Here is a 23468-nt window from a genome sequence, read left to right on the forward strand (position 1 = left end):
CCTGAGCTCAAACAATCCGACCGCCTCGGCCTCCCAGAGTGCTAGGATTACAGGCGTGAGCCACCGCGCCTGGCCTGAATTTTCATTTTTAAATTTTTGTGACTTTTAATGAAATCTCATTAAATTTTATGAATGAGTAGCAAACAGGATTTTATCTGATTTTAATTATCAGATAATTTTTGAAAAACAGATTTCAGGTTCTTTGTTTTGCTGCCTTCTTTGCTGCCTTCTTTTACAAGGAAAAAATATTTCCTTGTAAGTAGGCAAAACATTTGAGATGAAGTAGTTGGTTATTTGGACTTAATAAGTCATTGAGATCTATTATTTAGAGCTGGTGTAGTGGTAAAATGAGCTCCTAATTTTCCATTCATGGCACTGATTGCCACAGGACTTAACATTCATTATTATCTTTAGCTCCTACTTCGTTTTCTTTCTTTTTTCTTTTTTTTCAGCTACAGTGTAGTGGCATCATCATAACTCACTGCAACCTCAAACTCCTGAGTTCAAGCGATCCTCCTGCCTCAGCCTCCAGAGTAGCTGGGACTACAGGCCCACGCCACAACACCTGGCTAATTTTTCTATTTTTTTAGTAGAGATAGGTCTCACTCTTGCTCAGGCTGGACTCGAACTCCTGAGCTCAAGCAATCCTCCCACCTCAGCCTCCCAGAGTGCTAGGATTACAAGCGTGAGACACTGCGCCAGGCCCATACTCCCTTTCAATTAGTTTTCCAAATTACTATTCCATGGCGCTTTTTTATAGATGTTATTAATAGCTATGTCTGGGAAAAGAAGTTATAAATTCAAATAAATTTTTAAACTGACGTGTAATATAGCTCTTACTTGGAGTTTATAATGTACTTTAGTGTAGAAGACTCTGAGTAGTATCACAGTAAAGAAATATGTCTAATTTTGTTTAACTTACCATTTCACAAACTTTTTTGTATATAAACATTTATTTCGACATACTGATTAATATCTTACAGAAGAGTGTTATGAGGGACATTAATTTGGGAAATGGTATGTTTAAACTAATAAAGTTAAGAAAAGAAGAACTTAGATATTTCTGACTTCCACATTGATTGATTAGCAGCACGCAAATAAAAAAAAAAATCCACATCAAAACAAAGTAATTTAAAAAACACCCAGCAAGCCTCTTAAGAATGCTTAAATAGGCCAGGCACGGTGGCTTATTCCTATAATCCTAGCACTCTGACAGGCCGAGGTGGGAGGATTGCTTGAGCTCAGGAGTTCAAGATCAGCCTGAGCAAGAGTGAGACCCCTTCTCTACTAACAATAGAAAAATTAGATGGGAGCACCTGTAGTTCCAGCCACTCGGGAGGCTGAGGTAGGAGGATCGCTTGAGCCCAGGAGTTTGAGGTTGCAGTGAGCTATGATCACACCATTGCATTCTAGCCTAGGCGACAGAGTGAGACTCTGTCTCAAAAAAAAATATTAAAAAAAAAATGCTTAAACAGTGTTTTTTTAGCTTAGAGTCTTAGTGTTGGACTATATATGATACAACTTTTCCTTTAACTTGACAAGAATTATGCTTTCCTTCTAATTTCAGCACTGAAATGAAAGAACAGGCAGATGTCCCAAATTTATTCACCTCTCAGATAAAAGCTATAGGATTGTTTGGCCTGTAAAAACACAAACAAGAAAAATGCATTTCTCTTATCCTTGCTGGGCTCTGAGCCCATTATTCTTATTGCTGAGTGGCCCGAGGAGAACCAAAAAACATACCAAAATTAAGTGACTTTTTGTTTATATTTTCTTCTTTCTGTCCGTTGATGCAGCGGGTATTAATCAGCTTGATGCACTGCTAGCCTGGCAGGGTAGCCCTGCTCAGCTGAGGATGGCAGGAGAAGAATAGGTCACTGCCAATCTCAGCAGACACCCTGAACAGAAAACAATGGCCTTTCCCTGAAAAAACATTTCTCCTTTCTTACAGGACATTACTCCTTGCTGCTGTGACAAACATATCCAGTAACAGTCATGGGCGAGATTTTGAGAGTCAGGTTCTTCGCAGTTTGCAAGGGAAAAATATTGATATTTCCCTTTCTCTTCTTGAAAAACAGTTGGCATTCATTTATTCAACAAACATTTATTAAGTGCTTATTGTGGACCAGGCACTCTAAGTGCTAGGGTTATCAAGACTAGTAGCACAATCCTAGAGAATTCAACAGTATAAATTAGAGACTAAATTATAATCAGAATACTTTCTGAATACCCTCAAGAGTACCACAGTATTGCCTGAAATATAACTGTGAAGACTTGGAACTTGACTTTAGGGCAAATAAGACTCTCAGAGATTGAGACTGTAAATCCAAAACAATGGACATTCCATGAAGCTGGAGACTTTTCCTTGTTTTCTATTGTATCCTGAGCCAGAATACAGATTCTCAAGATATATTGATTGACTATTAGTAAGCAAGGGGCTGGAGCCATCTAAAATAATGATTTGCATGAATCTTCTCTATTTTTAGCTAGCTTGTTTAGCTTTTCCTTGACAGCATTCCTTCATAGAGTAGCCAATTCCATCTTTGATTCTTTGACCAGCTCTGTCAAGAAATTCTTCCTCATATTGTGCCGAAATCCATCCCCCCTCAGTTTCACCCACAAACGTGCATTCTGCCCTCTGGGACTCCCAGGAACACATAGAACAGTTCCTATTTTGAAATTTTCAAGTCTACAGAAAAGTTGAAGAAACAGTAAAATTAACACCTACGTACCTTTCATCTATTCACCAATTATTAATGTTTCCCACATTCACTTTTCTATCACTCATGTTGTGTTTTTCCCCCCTGAATTATTTGAGATTCAGTTGCAAACATAAAACAACATCATCTCTAACACTTTGGCGCCTATCTCCTAAGAATCACATTCTCCCACATAATAACGTTCCTATTCTACACCTAAAAAAAAGATAATGTTAATAAAATATTATCTAAAATCAAATCCATATTTAAATTTTCCTAATTGTCCCCTCAAATTTTTTTCTCTGTACTTTAATGGATGTAAATCCATTTTTTTTTAATTTGGGATTTTTTAATCCTAGATTTTTTTTCTTTTTTTTTAGAGACAGGGTCTCGCTCTGTCACCCAGGGTAGAGTTCAGAGGTGTAATCATAGCTTACTGCAACGTCAAACTCCTGGGCTCAAGTGATCCTCCTGCCTCAGCCTCCCAAGTAGCTGGGACTATAAGCACATGCCACCATGCCTGGCTAATTGTTCTATTTTTTGTAGAGACAGGGGTCTTGCTCTTGCTCAGGCTGGTCTCAAACTCCTGGGCTCAAGCGATCCTCCCACCTAAGCCTCCCAAAATACTAGGATTACAGGAGTGAGTCACCTGGCCGTATTGTCTTTTTTTTTTTTTTTTTAATACTCAAATTGCCTCAAATTTGGCCAGTGGAAAATCCCTTGAAGCTACCACCTATGTCTTTTTGACATAACCCCATTTGTTGAGCACTTCCTAGCTTTCTGTCACAACCAAGAGTCCAGGTTCATCTTGCACTTTCCCTTGCCCCAGTCCTGGAATCATCTATTCCTCAAGGGCCTGGGCTTCTGTTAATAGGGAACAGCATTTATGAGGAACAATTCTGTTAGTCTTTTCTATGTACCAGCTTCCAGGTGTCTGAAGCCAGTTATCATTTCTGTCCTATACACCTCCCCAAACTTCCACACCTAGGCTAAATTCTCCCAATTTCTCATGCCAGACTTCCTATGATGTAGGACTTTTATCCTACACTCTTCTTTTTCATCTTCCCTGTCCCAACTCAGCTGCTATTATATTTTCTAGACCCATCAGACCCAACCTGACTATGTATCAGAAGAACTGGGGGACTTGTTTAATATACAGATTTTGAAGATTCACTCCAGACTTACTGAATAGAATCTCTGGAGTGGGGCACGGGATTGTTTTGTTATTTTTTAAGCACCTCACCTGGTATCAATATAGCCACTACCCTGCCTACTTCAATTTTGCAAGGTCCTGTGGACCCAGAATTGGATAGAGTATCAAAAACGTGGACTAGAGCTATCACTTTTAATATACTGGATATTAAACTTCTTTCAGTGTAATCAAATCAATGCAGACTTTTTGGGGGGGGTAGGTGGAGGTAATGACATAACGTTTTTGACTCATGGTGAATTTATGAAGAACTAAGTCCTCTAGCCTTTGTCAAACATATTGCTAAGTCACATGTTCCTTATCTATTTATGTTCCACCAGTGTTTCAGTGTAAGGGTTTGCATCTGTTCCTATTAAAATTCATATTGCTCAATTCAGTTCAATCTTTAGTATGCCCAAGGGTCTTAGGGATTCTGGTTTTATCATCCTATTTTTTACCCTTCCAACTTTATGTTACCCATAGTTAAGCACGCTGTTAAAGTCCTCTCTCTTACATTGCCTTTTTTGGGCTATTTTTTTAAGTATTAAAAAAAATCAGGCCGGGCGCGGTGGCTCACGCCTGTAATCCTAGCACTCTGGGAGGCCGAGGCGGGCGGATTGTTTGAGCTCAGGAGTTCGAAACCAGACTGAGCAAGAGCGAGACCCCGTCTCTACTAAAAATAGAAAGAAATTAATTGGACAACTAAAAATATATAGAAAAAATTAGCCGGGCATGGTGGTGCATGCCTGTAGTCCCAGCTACTCGGGAGGCTGAGGCAGAAGGATTGCTTGAGCCCAGGAGTTTGAGGTTGCTGTGAGCTAGCCTGACGCCATGGCACTCTAGCCCGGGCAAAAGAGTGAGACTCTGTCTCAAAAAAAAAAAAAAAAATCAATACTACAAACTGTTTTATGATTGTATGATTGTGGTGGTAGATGTGTAATTGTATACATTTGTTGAACCTCATAGGACCATACACAAAAAAAGAGTGAATTTTAATGTATGTAAATTATACCTGGAAAAAAAAAATCAGTCAACATTTTAAATATCCAGCTATATCCTTCTCTCAGATTAGGTCTCACTAATTTATTTTGACTGACAATTTCTGAAAAATGCCTTGCTATTCTAAGTAATACAGTTTTCATAGATTTTATATTTTTATTCACAGAGGTCAGTGAATTCTAAGATTTGCTTCCTTGAAAAAGCAATAGGGTTTTTAGTTTACCACTACAGTCAACCCAATGAATGCCTTACATTATTAGTTCCTACAACAAAAAGTACAAAAAGTTATAGAATGTGAAGTAAGGAGAAATTAATATTAGAAAAATTGTAACCTTTCATAAAATTGGGTTAGAAATATTGAATGTAGCCTGTCAGTCTTGCCTAGGAAAAGAAGTCAGATAATTTCCTACCTGTAAGTTTGACAAGGGTTTTTAAAAATACTCTTTGGTGTTGGTGAAGGTCTAGTGAAACACATTCTCAGTGTGAATGAAAAGCTTAAGTGATAAAACCTTCCTTGCCATTTGAAATTACCTAACAAGAACTTAAAAGAATCCACTTGTATACATACATATATATTAATATAACCTAAAAAGTCTAGAAAAAATACACCAAAATTTTAGCAGTAGCCAGCCATCTCTGGCTGATGGAAGGCAGGATAGATTTTGTTTTATTTAGCTTTTTTTTCATACCTCGTATTTTTAAAATATTTTCTAAATTTTTAAAATATTTTCTAAATTTCTATAATGAGCCTATATTAGCTTTATGATTAGGAAAACAGCAATACACACTTAATAAAAATCCTGGTTAAAGGGGAGGAAAATAAATCACAAAAGGAAGGAATGAGAATAAAATAATTTTTATGAAAATGTATTTGTTATTGATAGGAATTCTCAAAATAAAACATGTCTTCCAGGTAGTCAATAATTTTATAAAGAATTTTTACTCAGAGAAGGAACAATATTTCCCTCGTGAAGCTTCTCTGAATGCCACAGAAGATTCCAATATACCATTACTCTAAAAGGGACACTTACATTGCTTCCAAACAATATTTTTCAAATGAAAAGCTTTATACAGGATTATTAAATACTATAAATTCATACCTTGAAGAACGATGTTCTGGTTTATTTCGTCCGTTGCGATCTGTAAAGAAAGGTAAGAGTTATACATCAAAATTCTCTTTAAAAGCCAGAGAAAAGAATTTCTTAAATACTAGTTGCCATACCATTAGATTTCACAAAGGACTGTTCACAGGGAGTTGTGTCTTCCCTGTGTAAGGCTCTTCATCAGCCTTGAGAGGATCTGCCTGACAGAGGAAGTAGAAAGGACACAACGAAGAACAGGCATAAAAACTTTTTATGGTTTGTTAAAATCACTTACTTGGAAAATATATCATTATATGTATTACTTCATTTTAAAAGATCTTTCCTCTGTTAAACACTTTGCTAAAACCAAAACAGACTTAGCTGAGGAAAGAAAGCAAGGAAACTGAAAAGCCACAGATTACTCAGCTCAAAAATATCATTCCATGAATCATGGTTGGCAGAAACTTCTAACAGAATGGGAGGGGGAAAAATGAGCAGTCAGCTACAACAACATCTGCAAATACTAAGACCAATACAGCCTCATCCTTAACTATCTATCACCCAGAACGTTTCAGAAGTTGGGTTTCAATGTTTCACCAATAATTAGATGTAATGTGCTACATATAAAAGATTTTCAGTTGTCATAACTGGGGAGAAGAGAGCTCTCGTGGGTAGAGATGCTGCTAAAGGTCCTACAATGCACGGGGCAGCCGCCCCCAACAGAACTATTTTTCCCAAAATGTCAATAGTGCTGAGGTTGAGAAACCCTGCTATACATAGGGTAAGAAATAAGAGCACAGCTGCTTGAACTTTTCAAAAGTGACTCTCCAGACTGCTTTAAATGCTATTCATCAACCTTGAGACTATCACATACAAGAGAAACAACCACAAAAACCACAGGTTATGTTTTTCTAATGTTATGATTTTTTTCCAGTATATGCTTAAAAATAAAAAAAAATGAAGTACAAAGTCTCAGTGTTATGAAAAAATTAACAACAGAAAGTAAGATACAAACCACAATATGGTCCTGTGCAATGACTTTAAAAAAATACTATGGAATATTATCAAAACACAGTTTTCAATAGTATCTTCTGAATTAATGCTAACAGGATAGAATTTAATAGCAAAGCAAAGATCAGACAAGAATTCTTTATTTTTCCCTCATTTTATTGCTGGTGGAATAGCATAAAGAGGATAATGAAAACATACTCTAAATTTCTAGAAAGAAATATGGAAGAAACGGAATAGGATTTATACAGTTAAGTGTGTGTAACAATTCTTTCTGTATGAGTTCATAATAAAAAAGAAATGTTTTTTAAAGCCAAAGACTTAGTACACATGAAGACACTGTTCTCTGAAAGACTAATAGTAGAAAGCTTCACAGTAAAGCATGTTTGTGTAGATACAATGCTCTCCAAACAATGTTAATATATTTCTGGTTCCAATTTCTCCACACTGTGATTTAGTGTTACTGCAGCTTTTGAACTTTTCTGTTTTAATTTAACTGGGTTTTGCCCCTCCCTGAAATAAAAATATCATGGTTTTCACTTGTCGAGTACTAAAATTTTTAAGTCATAGTAATACGGGGCACATTTTTTCCAATCATTCCTCTCCAGCTTTCAGCCAGCTAGTTTTCCTAACAAAAGTAAAGCATAATGTCTTAAAGTGAAGGTAAACACTGAATACAGATCAGCTGTCCTCACATAACAAAGCAACAACTCTTACCTGAGGCTAAAGGTGAGCTAAAACTCTGTCCGGAACGTCATTTGCTGTGGCTGCGATCCTAGGTTCACACAGTATATTTAGGCATGTAATAGCAAATATCCCCACTAATCTTCCTAGTGGTACAATACACAAGAGGAGGGGAGAAACAGAGTCACTATGCATGTAAACAAGACTCAGCATCCAAGGGCTTCCCTCTGGGGCCCATTCTGATTGGCAGATGTGCTGTGACCGGTCTGCACAGCTGGAATGTGGCCACTCAGGAAGCAAATGGCTTGCAGCTCTTCTTCATTCTTGGTTACAACAGGAAATTCTACAGTCAGTTTTATACTTTCTGCTCTAAGAAAATACAAATGCCTTCCCACAATACTTCTCTCTTGAACTGGTATTATAATTAAAAATCAAGAAAATAACTTGATTTTCTGTTGGAGGACATTTAAACATATCCCCCAAATTCAATCTTAGTGTTATTTGTGTTATATTCCTATGTAAATATGCATACACAGTGTTTATAACATGTTGCTCCTAAGAACTCATATAATTGATAATTTGAGGATAAGGATAAATTATCCATTACTCACAATATTCCCCACTCCTCACCTCTTGACAATGGAAAACAAACTGAAACACATGTTTTTGGCTTTATCTTTTCCCTCAAAGTATACAAATAATTGGATCTCACATTTTGCATAGAGCCATCCTTTAGCTTGAATACGTATAAATATGTATGTGTGTGGAGGGGGGTTGTGTATTTGTGTATCTTATATACTTACACTTTTTATATACTTTTTATATACTTATATCGTATATACTTATATTTTAAACAAAATGATTTTCATGATGGCCAAGATATTGTGCAATTGTCAAGAAATACGTTAGTAGAAATGCTAAATTTTTGGCAAAGTAATAAGTGGTTATTTTTTTGGTTCAGAAGCCAAGACTGAACAAAACAAATCACTGAGGGCAGATTCAGGAGCTTTCTTGCCAACAATAACAAAACATTTGGATAAAATCCCCTTAACAATGAGAACAGATCTATAGCAAATATGGAAATTTTGGCTATATACAGTGTTTTAAGCGTATGGATTTTATTTATTTCAAATCAAATACTCTTTAGCACATCCCCTCATTTTATTCAGCATTTCTAATTTTTATATAACTAGGAGAGAATATACCTGCAAAGGCTTTCTGAACTTTTGCATATTTAGAGATCATATGAATAACTCGCTAGCCCAAAGTCTCAGCATTTCTATGAAAAAAGAGTTATTAAAAATAAAATGCCCTAACTCTAAAAATTTATTTGCCAAAGGCTGCACTTTTGCTATGGATAATGTACTAATTGCAGGGACACACTCAGCAGAGCATGATGGTTTAGGACTCTGTGGTCCCCAACCCCTGGGCTGCAGCCCATTACTGGACTGTGGCCTGTTAGGAAATGGGCCCCACATCACCACCTGAGCTCTTCACCACAACCACCCCGCCACAACACCCCCCTATCCCCACTGTCTGGAAAAACAAGTGTCTTCCATGAAACCGGTCCCTGGTGCCAAAAAGGTTGGGGACTGCTAGGTCATTCAAAGACCAGTAGTACATTCTCAATGTGAGGGTGAGCATGGCTAAGTAACCACGTAAAAGTCTGTTGGTTTTGTAGGTCTCTCTGTCTCTCCTCTCTCTCTCTCTCTCTCTCTCTCTCTCTCTCTCTCTCTCTCTCTCTCTCACACACACACACACACACACACACACACACACACACCCCTTTGCATTCCCTGTTCCACTCATTCATGCCTCTTGGTTAATAAAGCTAATTGAGGAATGGAAGAATACCCCCAAGCAGAACAAAGACAGACAACAAAGCAGAGCTGGCACAAAGGCTGTTGATAGCTGTGTGTGTAAACGTTGTGGGGAGATGTGAGGGATGTGATGGAGGAACCCATGGTACATCAGGGGACCGGAGAACATTTGCGGGGTTAGGAGGCTACAGTGGGTGAAGGACTCTGTGAGAACTCCAGATTATCCACATTTTCCTTTCATGATTACTTGGTTCTAAGTAATCGAGACATACCTGATTCCAACATTTATGTATTTAGGTGCTATACCACTTATGTAGAAATGGGTCTCTGTTCTGGCAGGGACAGCTTTTGGGGAATGCTAGACAGATCCTACTAATGTGGAATCGTTCAGGGTGATTCTGATTTAATAATATGACAAACACTTTGAACTGGAGATGACAAAAATGCAAATGTCATCTTTTGCTTTCATTAACACTAAGAAGAATGGCCAACTTAGAACTTATTAGAATCTGTTGTAAGACAGTCAGGCTTTGATGATTTAGCTTTGATCACTTAACTGGAGAAAAAAATCAAACCCCACTGGGTCAGTACTTACTTTACTCAAGTCAGAAATGAAAGGTCTTAAATTGTTCTTTGAAATTAGGGGGAAGACTTAGTCTACATGAATGAATATACACAGATATGCTCACAATAGAGTAAGAAGTGGTATAAAGGTAATCTGTCTTATAACTCATATCGGAGTACCAAAATTTCTCTTTTAGGAGGAGTACTATCTTTGAAGGGATTTCATAGCATACTCCCAAGCATTACTGTCAAGTTATAGCTTCACAGTATATATCGTTATTTTTTAAAACATGGATCAATCCTACATAAATCCTTTGTGCCATTCAGTATTCACTAAAGGTTCCACAGGGTCTAAAAAGAAATTATTTGCAGCAACAATGCCATTACCTCTTTACTTATAATAAATATAATAAATAAAACAATGAACCTATCCATTATAAGATATAACACATTCAGTGTTCATGAATCTTACTTTGTAGGCTCTTTGAAAGATAGCAAAACTGATTCCACACAAGTAGAAGTTGGGTAGAATTTTATATATCAGATATCAGAATTTCAAAGGCTTTTCTAAAAAACTTTAAATTATTCTTATATTTAGGCAGAGAAAACTACAAATATATACACGCATTTACTTGAAAAGAAGCCAATGCTTATTCTACAAAATTGCTGACACCCAGTAATACCTATCTACCTCCATTTTCTAATTCTATTTGACCACCCTTCCTCAGGTGTGTCTGCAAACTGATTTTTATTCATTTTTGAGATTCGCACAATGATAGTCTATTGCTCTTTTAAATGGTAAAAATAAACATATATTTATTTCTGAACTAACAAACTGTTGAACTTAAAGTCCTATCCTCTTGGTTGAAAAAGCCAAGAAATTAAAGAGAATCTCTGTGAGCTCCTGCTACATGACAGAAATGAGACATATTATAGAGAAGTTTGCATGATTGCTGCCCATGCTTGTATGGGTAAGTGGAAAAGTCTGGTCTACAGCACTATCAATACCGACACCTTTCATTAATTATAATTATAAAACTCCTAAACTCATTAAAATGCAGCATCCCCATCACACAGGGAGGGAGAAATTGGAGACGGAAGGGGAAGCTTTTTCAACACAGGATTTACATTTCAACAAAGAAGCAGATTGCCTCTGGAATGTTTTCTCCTTCCCATGCCCACTGTTTTTACTCTGGATTCAAGTTCTTATCAGACTATTGTGTCCTGACTGGATTTCCTGGCTCCACTCTCTTCCCTTCTGACCAAACCATATTTCTGGCCAGATAAATCCAGGCCTCAGAAAAATTACAAATCACTACATACCATAGATCTGAGGATTAAAGGAGATAACAATAGTGACATCCTTAGGAACTTACCTGGACACAGTAAGCACTCCATAAATGTCAGCTGCCATCACGTTGTTAAAAGGCCAGCTATTAACTAGTTGTAGCAACTGATACTGCACTCTAGTGACTGCACAAGTTACTAAACCTCTCTCAGCCTCAGTTTTCTCATCTACAAAATAAGGACAATACTATCTTTATAGAGTTTTTGTGAGAATAAATGAATGAAATAGTATAAAAAGCTTAGCTCAGTATTTAGAACACAAATTCTATTACTCTAATTCTGTTGTCATTACTCGTATTATCTTTAATGCCTGGCTCAAGAACCACCTTCTCCATAAAGCTATTCCTGATTCCTCCTTCTCTTCAGCATCCTTGTATTAGTTTCCTATTGCTGTGGTACCAAATTACCACAAATTTAGTGGCTTAAAACAAAAATTTATTATCTTACAGTTTTAGAGGCCAGAAGTCAAAATGGGTCTTATTAAGCCCATTCAGGTATTTTCAGGGGTACATTCCTTTTGTAGGCTCTAGGACAGAATCCATTTTCTTGCCTTCTTCAGCTTCTTGAGGTCACTTGCATTCCTTGGCCTATAGCCCCTCCCTCCAACAGTGCAGCATTTTAAAATCTCTTTCTGATTCTGGTCTCTTCTTCTGCCTCCCTATTCTACTTTGAAGGACTCTTATAATTACATTGGGTCTTCCAGGATAATCCAGAATACTCTCCTTATGTCAAGTTGATTAGCAACCTTAATTCTCCTTTGCCATGGAATGTAAGATATTCACAGGTTCTAGGGATTAAGATGTGGATAACTTTGTGGGGAAGAGGAGAGCATTATTCTGCCAAACACACCCTATCTGAACTTTCACACTATCCATACCACTCACTTAACACTTGGCACATGATATTGTTCATTGCTACATAAGGTTTTAGGCATGTGTCTGTCCCCTTTACCTAAGTAGTGTGTCTGATGTACACCGAGACTCTGTCTTAGACTCTGCTTCACAGTCTTCTGTAGATGTTTGTTGATAATGGTAATATCTAATGCTTTCTCATTTCCTTTTCTGCCTTGCATCCTTTATATTGTAGTTGGCTCATTGATATATCTAATATTGCTGAAAAATGTGTGTTCTTAAGAATTCCTGCCTGGGCATAGTTGCTCATGCCTGCAATCCCAGCACTTTGGGAGGCCAAGGCAGGAGGATTATTTGAGGGCAGGAGTTCGAGACCAGCCTGGGCAAAATAGTGACACCCAATCTCTACAAAAAATAAAAAAGTTAGCCAGGCGTGGTAGCACACACATGTTGTCCCAGCTGAACTTAAGCTGAGGCAGGAGGATTGCTTGAGCCCAGGAGTTCAAGGTTGCAGTAAGCTATGATTGCATCACTGCACTCCAGTCTGGGTGACAGAGCAAGACCCTATCTCAAAAAAAAAAAAAAAAAAAAATTCCCATACATTTTTGGACTTTAAAAAAATACAATAATAGTGATTTACAATACGATACAATAATAGTGATGGTCTTTGTCCTAAAAGAATCCACATTTGGTCTATTCTTCTGTCTCAACATAGCCCTCACCAAAACAAACCACACATAGGAGAAAAAACTATAGCACATTTGAACTGGAAGAGAAATCAGCTATTTAGTGACAGGCTGCTACTTCTTTTTAATGATTCTTCTTCAAAATGGTTCAACTGAATCATTTTGATTATTGAATTCAACTGACTATTGAATCAGGATTTTTATAATTTGGGCTCGGTTGCCCAGGCTGGAGTACAGTGGCACAATCATAGCTCATTGTAACCTTGAATTCCTGGGCTCAGACGATCCTCCCGCTTCAGCCTCTCCAATAGCGGGGACTACAAGCATGTGCCTGTAGGATACTGACCTGGTGACTTTGGGCACACATCACACGGAGATGGCCATAAAGAAGTTACTACTCACACAGACCACTCTGTTGGAGGTGGTGTAAACTCTATAGCTTCCTGTGCAGATGAAGAACCTGTCATCAGAAACTACAGACTATTGAAAACAATCAGCAAGGGGAATTTTTCAAAAAGTGAAATTGGCAAGACATCCTTACAGGCAGAGAGGTTGCAATAAAAATAATTGACAAAACTCCATTGAATCCAACAAGTCTACAAAGGCTCTTCAGAGAAGTAAGAATAATGAAGCTTTTAAATCATCCAAATATAGTGAAGTTATTCGAAGTCATTGAAATTGAAAAACGCTCTACATAAACATGGAACATGCAAGTAGAGGTGAAGTATTTGACTATTTGCTTGAACATGGAAGAATGGAGGAAGAAGAAGCAAGCGCTAAATTCAGACACATAGTGTCTGCGGTGGAATACTGCCATCGAAAACAGATCGTTCACAGAGACCTCAAGGCCGAAAATCTATTGTTAGATGCCAATATGAGTATTAACTAGTAGATTTGGGTTTAAGCAATGAATTTACTGTTAGCAGTAGACTCAACACATTTTGTGGCTCTCCTCCATACTCAGCCCCCGAGCTCTTCCAGGGCAAAAAGCATGAGGGGTCGACGTACGGAGCCTCGGAGTGATCCTATACTTACCTGCCCGTCACTGGCTCACCTCCCTATATCAGGGAAAACTGGGAGCAAGCATATTAAGAGGGAAATACACAATCCTTTTGTACATGTCTACAGACTATAAAAACTTCTCAAATGTTTCCTGGTGCTAAATCCAATTAAACGAGGCACTCTAGAGCAAATCATGAAGAACAGGTGGCTCAATGCAGGGCATGAGGAAGATGAACGTAAACCATTTGTTGGACCAGAACTAGACATCTCAGACCAGAAAGGAATAGATATTTTGGTGAGAATGGGATATTCATAAGAAGAAATTCAAGAATCTCTTAGTAAAATGAAGTATGATGAAATCACAGCCACATATTTGTTACTGGGGAGAAACTCTTCAGAGCCGGATGCTAGTGATTCCAGCTTAAGCAGCAGTCTTTCACTTGCTAAGGTTAGGCCGAGCAGCGATCTCAACAACAGCAGTGGCCAGTCTCCTCAACACAAAGTGCAGAGAAGTATTTCTTCAAGCCAGAAGCAGAGACGTTACAGGACCATGCTGGACCAGCTGTTCCTTCAGTTGGGACTTATCCAAAAAGGAGTTAAGACCAGCACTGCAGATAGTGAATGCAAGAAAAGCTCCACTGTCCCCAGTTTCCCAGAGAAGAAAAGGAACTCGGTCTCTGCCTTCAGGACTTTCCATTCCTGCCTCTTTTATCCACACGCTGCCCTTCCAAAAAGTAACACAGCATCTGGAGGAATGACATGGTGAAATATGTACATTTGCAGTGACAGAACTACAGACGACAGCAGTGATTCAGAATGGCAAAGAAAACAGCACTATTTCTCAGGCAAAAACTCCAGCTACTTCAACACACAGTATTACCAGTGCAACTACCCCAGATGGAATCCACTTCCCAAGAGGCACTGCCAGTGACAGCACTTCCTATGGCCAGCCATGAGAGCGGTGAACTGCAACACATTACAGTCCCCCTGCCTTTCCTAGCCTGCCCCATGAATCCAGACTCAAAGCTGAGGCTCCGCTAGTCTTTTTCATAAACTAACTTGAAGACTCAGAAGAAATACTATTCCTGAGCAGAAAAGTCCCGTTGCTTCAACACACAGTATTACCAGTTCAACCACCCCAGATCAAATCCACTTCCTAAGAGGCACTGCCAATCATAGCACTGTTCATGGCCAGCCACTGGAGCAGCAAAATGCAACATGTAACAGCGACCCCCACCCGCCCCCGCCTTTCCCAGCCCATCCCATGAAGCTACACCGTTGTCCCAGACTGCAGAAGTCACAAAAACAACTCTGTTTTGCTGCTATGTTGTAGAACATGTGATTGAACATGAATAAACATTTCTGAAGAAAAAAAAATATTTGAAGGCACAGAAGGAAAGCTCAACATTCAGGTTAACCAAAGGAAAACAGAATATGCAACAAAGTCAAGAAAGGAAGATTCTGATACTTGATTGTAAATTGTTTCTTTCTATATCTGAGGATCACAAGAATTTTTTTCAGATTTTTTTCTCAGAATTATCTTGTAAATAAAAACAAACAAAGGAAAAGATGACTAAAATACTATTTTTTTTTAGAGACAGGGTCTCACTCAATCTGTCATCCAGGCTGGAGTACAGTGGTGCCATAGCCTTGAACTCCTGGACTGAAGGGATCCTCTTGCCTCAGCCTCCTGAAGTGCTGGGATTACAACCATGAGCCACTGTGCCCTGCCCAAAGTTTATTTTTAAAGGGCCCTACCATATCATGTTGTAGTCAAGGACCATAAGGTACACAGTCAAGTGAAATGTACATTCTGGAAGAGCCTAAGGTGCTAATGCACATCAGAATTGTGATAGTCTTTTAGTTGGTGCTATCAATTTAAAATAACTAATCTGTACATAAAACACATTTATTGAAATGGTAACCCAGTGTTACCGGGTGTAGCTATCTCTAAAACATAGCCATAGCAGAAGTGACAGGTAAACAGGAGCAATCTCTGTTGTACAGAATTCAGATATATACAAGAATAATTGAATTGCTAAGGAGCTTTATCACTACTGACCTTTCTGACTTAAAGTCTTTAAAAATCATTAGTATATTAATATTAATTTGTTCAAGTCTTGATTAAATAGTGTAACAAGATTCAGTTCCCTGTTAATTTGCTTTTTAGAGAAAAAGTGAGGAAACACTGATGTTTGACAAGCTTTACAAATCATTATCTACCACAGGAAAAGGGACTCCTCCCTTAGAAGTGTCAAGCCTTCCTAGGAGAATAAATCCAAGACAGAGATGGGTTCTTTCTATCTTCCAGACTTTAATGGCAACAGTGCCTAAGGCTTCTAGATATACCTAGGACAGTCATACTTGTTCTCTGTAAAAGATAATAAAAGTTCCTGGTTTGCTCTAGATGAAAAATCAGCTAAATTCAAATTTATTGGGTGGATTTACATTAGCCCAGTGCGGATTTACAGGTCATTCACTGGGACTTAACCCACTCTCACTTCCCGCAGAGTTCAAAGACTCAGATGAAGTTAACTGGAGAAGGAAAAATAAAAAAAAGGATTGGAAAGATACATGACTTTATAACCCTCTTAGAGACAACAGAAAGTAAGGCTAAAAATATAAAGTTTTTCCCTGGCGGCATTTGTTTCAGTAGATTATTTTTTAATTTATGTTTTTAAGGAAAAGTTTTCTATCAGATTAAATAGCTAAAGCAAAGGTTCAAAAGGCAAATACCCAAAAATCACATAAAATTTGAATATGAAAGGAAAAACCCAACTCTATACATCTAGAGTGTTACTGGCAATATTTCCATTTCTCTGAGTTTCAGGCATTTTAGGATAACATTTTAAATTAAGGTTGTGTATCTCCCCTTTCAATATTTGAGTCATTTAATATGAAATGATTAAATTCTATTTTGGCTTAACATATTATTTAAATTGTCTTTTCAATGATGATGCTCAACGCTGGTGCAAGTAGTGCAGATAGAGGAATCCTTAGCTACCATTGGTAGGAATGGGTATGATCTTTCTGGAAAGAAATTTGGGTCTTTAAAAAGTTTATGGCTTTTTCTCCAAAATTCAGCTTCTAAAAAGCTATCCTTAGGAAATAGAAAGGTAAGGAAAATTTCCATATGAAGATATTTACTGCACTGCTCTTTACAATAGCAAATCTAAATGATCAACAATAGAGGTATGACAAAATAAATTTGGACTCATCTACAATTTGTTTATATACTATGCAGTTATTATCATATTCAAAATAAATGAGTGTCAGGCACTTACGTAAGTGCCTTACTCACTTGGCCTTCACAAGAACTCTATGAAGTAAGTTCTCTTATTTACTGGTCCCATTTTACTGATGAGAAAAGAAAGAAATTCAATAACTTGCCCAAAGTCATGGAACTGGAAAGTGATGGTGCTGGGATTCCAAACCAGCCGTCCAGCTCCAGCGACCAAACTCGTTAGCATTATATTATACTATATTGCTATTTTGTATATTACTTTTCAAATGTGATACCAGATTCTATTTTGTAAGTTTTCTTCAAGGATTTTGTTTCAATATGCATGAGCAAAATTGGTCTCCAGTTTTCTTTTAAGAGAAATATATTTTCTTTGTTTCAATATCAATGTATTTTCCCTTCATAAAAAGGAATTTGGAAACCTTTCTTCATTTTCTATGTTCTACAACAGTTTAAAATAGCACTGAAATGATCTATTTCTTAAAGGTTTGGTAGAATTTCCTTGTAAACTCCTGAAGGAGAGGGAAGGGAGGGTAGCTCTTTGACAACTTCTAATTTCATCAGTAATGACTTCTTTTAGATTTTCCATGAGTTCTGGAGTCAGCAATGGTCACATATTTTCCATTTCATTTTTAAAAAAATTTAAACAGATTTATTGAGGTGTAATTTACATGCCATAAAATTTGCCTGTTTGAAGTGTACAATTTGATGATTTTTAGTAAAATTATAGAGTTGAGCAACCATCACCATGAATATTTTAGAATGTTCCCATCATCCCTTGTGCCATTTGCAGTCAATCTCTGCTGCCATCTCCAGCTCCTCCATTTTAATAGTACAACTCTATAACCTTAATGTATATGAACAGATATGCTTATTTTATATGGATTAAATAAGATGGTAGAATCAAATCTTGGACATGTACTGCATATAATGTGACTATATTATATTTTAAAATAGTTTACTTTTAAGAAATTAATGTGGTACTGTGCACAAGTAGTATAATTTTTTTTTTAGCTCATTAAAGCTACCTGGTACTTATGAAAAAAACAAATAGTATGACTGTTCCCATTTTCCTGTGATCAATACTGAGACTTCCATAAACACATATTCCTAACAACCCTATTGGCAGCAAGCAATACAAAGCAAATATTAAAATAGGACCACAAGAACCACCCTGCTTCCAGACATATCAGAAATTGCCATTTTTCTTTATTCGTGTTAATCAAATTTTTAAACTGTAAGATTTTTTAAATGTCTTACTTTTTCTTAATTTTTTCTTTTTATTTTTCCTAATGAAAGTCTGGAAAAAGTCTAGATATTTCTGAAATGGACAAAATGTTCTACCCATAATATTCGAAATTTAGTGCTTAGAATTAAGCACAGCTGATTAGAAGATCAGCCAAATATTTTCAGTTAGCATTGAATAGAGATTTCTCTAATTAGGAAGCATTAGTGTCATTTGATTTCTGATCCTTGCTTCAAAGCTCTCCCCATACAATAGGGAACATTAATTATGACATTAAACTTAATTTAACAAGAAAATATTTTTTACATGTTCTAACATGCATAATCCAGTCAGTAACATTTTTAGATCTAAGATGATTAGGAAAAATTGTTTTGAGCATTGAGAAATTCTTACAATGATAAAGGTCAACAGAAAACAGACTCTTGGAAAAGTGGAAAGAGCCATGGACTTTGAAGCCACAGACATGGGTTCAAATCTCAGGTCCACCAACCACTAGGTAGATGTCCATCTTTCTGCTCTTGCCTCTTTCTCTCCCCCTCCCTGCCTAGCAGCCTCCTGCAAAAACAAAACAAAACAAAATGCAAACAAAACACTTCAGTGGAAACATACTTCGAAGAGTTTCTTAAAGTGAATTTATATTAATTTAAAATTTTTTTATTCAGGAACTAAAGTAACTAAATTAAGTTTTTCCCTTGTCGACTCAATATCCTCCTTGGCCATCTGTTACTTTTCTATCATCATCTACTCAAAGACATAAAGTGAGCCTCAAAAACATTTAAGTGCATATGGCAAGATTGTTTTGAGATTTAAACAGAGGTGTACTTACATGAATGCCAACTATAAAGCACTCAAGGGTATGTAATTATTGTGCTGACAAGTGTGAATTCACAATAAAGGTATCCAAAACACACATACATATATATTCAGAGTCTGTCCATATCCTTCATGCTAGGTATATATTCATTACATCTATAAAAGTCACAATATTTAAAAATATTTTCTTAGTTAAAGAAAAAGAATTATACTTGGCTCTTCTAGTTTCCTACTTAAGATTTGTTTTCAAACGATTCCCTGAAAAAAGTATTAGAAAGTTATCAAGTCATCAATAAGAAATATTGTTATCAAGTCATCAATAAGAAATATTGACTGGGCGTAGTGGCTCATGCCTGTAATCCCAGCACTTTGGGAGGCCAAGGCTGGAGGGTTGCTTGAGGCCAGGAGTTCAAGACTAGCCTGGGCAACATAGCAAAACCCCATCTCTACAAATAGAAAAACAGAAAAGAATAGAAATATGACTTTTAATTGGTTGGAGATCATAAATATAAGATTCTGTATAGAACACTCATGAGAAAATGAAAAACATCACTAGATCTAAATCTGTACTGCTATATATTAAATATGTACTATTACAAATCTCTCCTTCTAAAATAGGTCAAAGTTTAAAGATCTGAAAACCTTATTACTGATAAAAAATTTCTTTCTAATTTAAGTCACCAGAAACTCAAAATTAAACCCAGATAAAATCTGAAGTCAATACCTTATAAAGGTTGAGCACAGAACTTACAATCTTTACAAACTTCCTATACAAAAATACATTCAGAAACAAAATTTTCAGGAGTAAAAGAACAGAAATTAGGTCAGGCGCGCGGCGGCTCCTCCCTCGCGCCGAGGCAAGTGCGGGGAGTCAAGTGCGGTGTAATGCGGTCTCCTCAGTTCCCCACCCCACCACTATCCAGCCGGTTTGTGGAGAGGAGAGGTGCACTTGGCAGGTCCCTGATGAACCAAGAGAACCCTCCACCGTATCCTGGCCCTGGTCCAACGGCCCCATACCCACCTTATCCACAACAACCAATGGGTCCAGGACCTATGGGGGGGGCCCTACCCACCTCCTCAGGAGTACCCCTACCAAGGATACCCACAGTATGGCTGGCAGGGTGGACCTCAGGAGCCACCTAAAACCACAGTGTATGTGGTGGAAGACCAAAAAAGAGATGACCTGGGACCATCCACCTGCCTTACAGGTGTGTCATTGCTGTCTCTGGGACATGCTCACCTGACCAGGCCAGCCTTTCTGTCCTGCCAGCTCTGCCGCCACCTGCAATAGGTGTGCCAGCCCCTATCTCTTCTGATTGCTGCAATAAATGACTAGCTCTGCACAGAAACCTCTACTTTCAGCACTATGGGAATCTAGATTGGTGGGGGTTGCTGCTGTTTAATTCGGTGACTTCATCTTGATCTTTTTGATGTTCGAAATAAATTTCTTATTGATCTTTAATAAATGTGCTAAATGATTTCTTTTATTGGCCAAAGGCTTAGTTATGAAATATATATTTATGATTTTAAATTATACATTCAAGGTAGTGGCAAAATGTAACAAACCACAGAATATTTTTTCTCTGCTAACACCTTGCCAGTTTCAATTAATTTGTCCAAACCTCAAAAAAAATAAAAAAAAAGAACAGAAATTAGATCTGCCCTCTTTTATTATTTTGATGACTTCCATTACTCTCTATCCCTGCCCCTTATCACTTTCCTCTTTAACTAAGGAGTTAGTTAAGGCCATCTCTATTCAAGCTAAGTCTTAACTTAAAATTTGGAGAAATATCAATATTCTATCTTCTACATAAAAGATAAGAATGAAATACCTTCCCATTTTTCTTATTCTCCAATTTCAGTTATTCCCCCCAAATTAGTGCCATACACTTTCATTAAAATATTTTCTCCTAATGGTCCCATTAGATTGGTCAAAATGGAGGGGGCGGGAGTAGAGATAAATAATCAGTATGAGTGAGCAGGTGGGAAAATGGATGCTATCACTGTAAATCGATGCCATCTTTTCAGAGGACAATGTGGCAATAGAGATCAGACTTTAAAATGCACATTGCCCTTTCTTTAGGAATTCCATGTCAAAGCAATCGCATTAAGTACACAAGAAGAGAGGTAGATATATATATATGTACATTCTTCTATGTATATAATTGTATAATTTATAATAGCAAAAAATCAAGAAAACCTAAGTGTCCATCAACATGGGCATGATTTTAAAGTTATGCTCCTTCTGAATGTGAAATGTTATGCAGCTATTCTAGAGAATAGTAGTCAGAGGCCAGGTGCAGTGGCTCCCGCTTATAATCCCAGCACTTTGGGAGGCCAAGATGGGAGGACTGCTTGAGGCTAGGAGTTTGAGATCAGCCTGGGCAACATAGCAAGACCTCATTTCTACAAAAAAAGTAAAAAATTAACCAGGCATGGTGGTACGCGTCTGTAGTACCAGCTACTCAGGAGGCTGAGGCAGGAGGATCACCTGAGCCCAGGAGTTCGATGTTACAGTGAGCTATGTGATTGTGCCACTGCACTCCAGCCTGGGCAACAGAGCGAGACTCTGCTTCTCTAAAAAAAAAAAAAAGAGAGAGAGAGAGAGAGAGAGAGAAGTAATTAAATCAGTATACACTGGCATGGAAGGACTTTGAATTAAAAAATTTAAGTTGCATACAGAATAGCGTATAGAATAATTCACTTTTTGGGGGGATGTAAGTAAATAAAAAAATATATTTATATGCACAGATATGTGTGTATGGACCCCATACAAATATATATGGATAGGAAGAAAGAGAAGAAAAGACAAGGAGAGAGATCTGAAATGATGCTCACAAACAATAAATAAATAAATTTGTCCAAACCTCAAAAAAAAAAAGAACAGAAATTAGATCTGCCCTCTTTTATTGTTTTGATGACTTCCATTACTCTCTATCCCTGCCCCTGATCACCTTCCTCTTTAACTAAGGAGTTATTTAAGGCCATCTCTATTCAAGCTAAGTCTTAACTTAAAATTTGGAGAAATATTAATATTCTATCTTCTACATAAAAAATAAGAATGAAATACCTTCATTTTGGGGCTAGAAGTGGAGAGAGTGAGGAAGGAAACTTTCTATTTTACTTCATACATTTCTCCACTGTTTAAATTTTTTTCAGTAACTGTACAGAAAAAACCCAACCATATATTACACCCAGCAGACAGCAGCAGAAGAGGGTGTCAGGCCTATTAATATTCTAATAATAACTATTGACTCTCAGATTTCTTTCCATCTGCCTGTTGGAGAGCAAGGGCATTCGGCTCTGGTCATAAGCGCCCAAGCCTTAACACAAAGTCTCCCAGCATGGTTTTGTGAACCAAATTGAAAACTGTGGCCAAAAAAATTGCACACTTTGGCTGGATAAATCTCTAGTTGAGGATCAGTCAACAAAGATCACTGACTGATGGATCCATTATTGTCTCAAGTTTCAGTGGCCCTTGCAGGGAGGGGGAGCACAGATGGCAGAACGCTCCTGAGAAGTCCCACTGCCCTCCTTCCCCAACATTCACTGCCTTTCCACCATAATCTGCCTTTAGGATTAAACGGTCTTTCACCAGACCTCAGGCACTACTTCCACGGTCTTCCTAACCTTATTATCACCAGTAACCGTATGCTCTCCATAATCTCAATTTTAAGCATCTTACCTTCCCAACCCATTTGTTACCTTTCTTGAACTCCTTAGAGCAAGAATGCCAATTCCAAATTCAACCTCATTAGGATTAACAATCCACTGATTTTACATTTCCTTACTCTCTACACCCCCCTCATTCCTTACTTTCCTCCTTTCCAGCTTAAGTTCATGACTTATCATTATAATCACTCCCTTGCCCCTCCCCCTTAATCATACCTACCTCAGAAAACCTCACCCTGGTTGTAGCCAACCCTCTGCCCTCCACGTGCCTCTGCATGTTGCTGAACACCACTGGTGAACACAAAATGATGCAATTTCACTTTAAGTTCAAGTGCATCTTTTCAGCCGCCCAGCAGTCACTCTATTACTTCCCTAGTCCACTCATCTCCCACACTCCCACATGGCTAGCTCACTTCTCCTTAAATCCTCAACACTTCCATTCCTATCCTCACTCTCAAAGGGTAATTTCTACATTTCACTGAGGAAACAAAAAAATAAGCAGAGGACTTCCACCACCACATCTCTTACTAACTGGCACCTGTGCCCACATAGTTGCCTTTGTTCC

At 37.7% G+C, this 23468-nt stretch overlaps 1 protein-coding gene and 2 pseudogenes across 1 annotated transcript in view; 2 read left to right on the forward strand and 1 right to left on the reverse strand.

Annotated features, from left to right (window-relative positions):
- SH3D19 (SH3 domain containing 19) overlaps window positions 1–6024 on the reverse strand; it is a 105541-nt gene extending 99517 nt beyond the window's left edge. The window contains exon 1 of the mRNA XM_012660017.1: window positions 5988–6024. The gene's annotated coding sequence lies outside the window, so the exon portion shown is untranslated. The remainder of the gene's footprint in view (window positions 1–5987) is intronic.
- A 925-nt stretch (window positions 6025–6949) lies between these two features.
- On the forward strand, window positions 6950–15287 carry LOC105822946 (annotated as a pseudogene).
- Window positions 15288–20168: 4881 nt separating this feature from the next.
- Window positions 20169–20475, forward strand: LOC105822996 (annotated as a pseudogene).
- Window positions 20476–23468: the final 2993 nt, after the last annotated feature.

This window comes from Propithecus coquereli, unplaced genomic scaffold (assembly GCF_000956105.1).
Source record: "Propithecus coquereli isolate 6110/MARCELLA unplaced genomic scaffold, Pcoq_1.0 Scaffold65, whole genome shotgun sequence".
Lineage (NCBI taxonomy): Eukaryota > Metazoa > Chordata > Mammalia > Primates > Indriidae > Propithecus > Propithecus coquereli.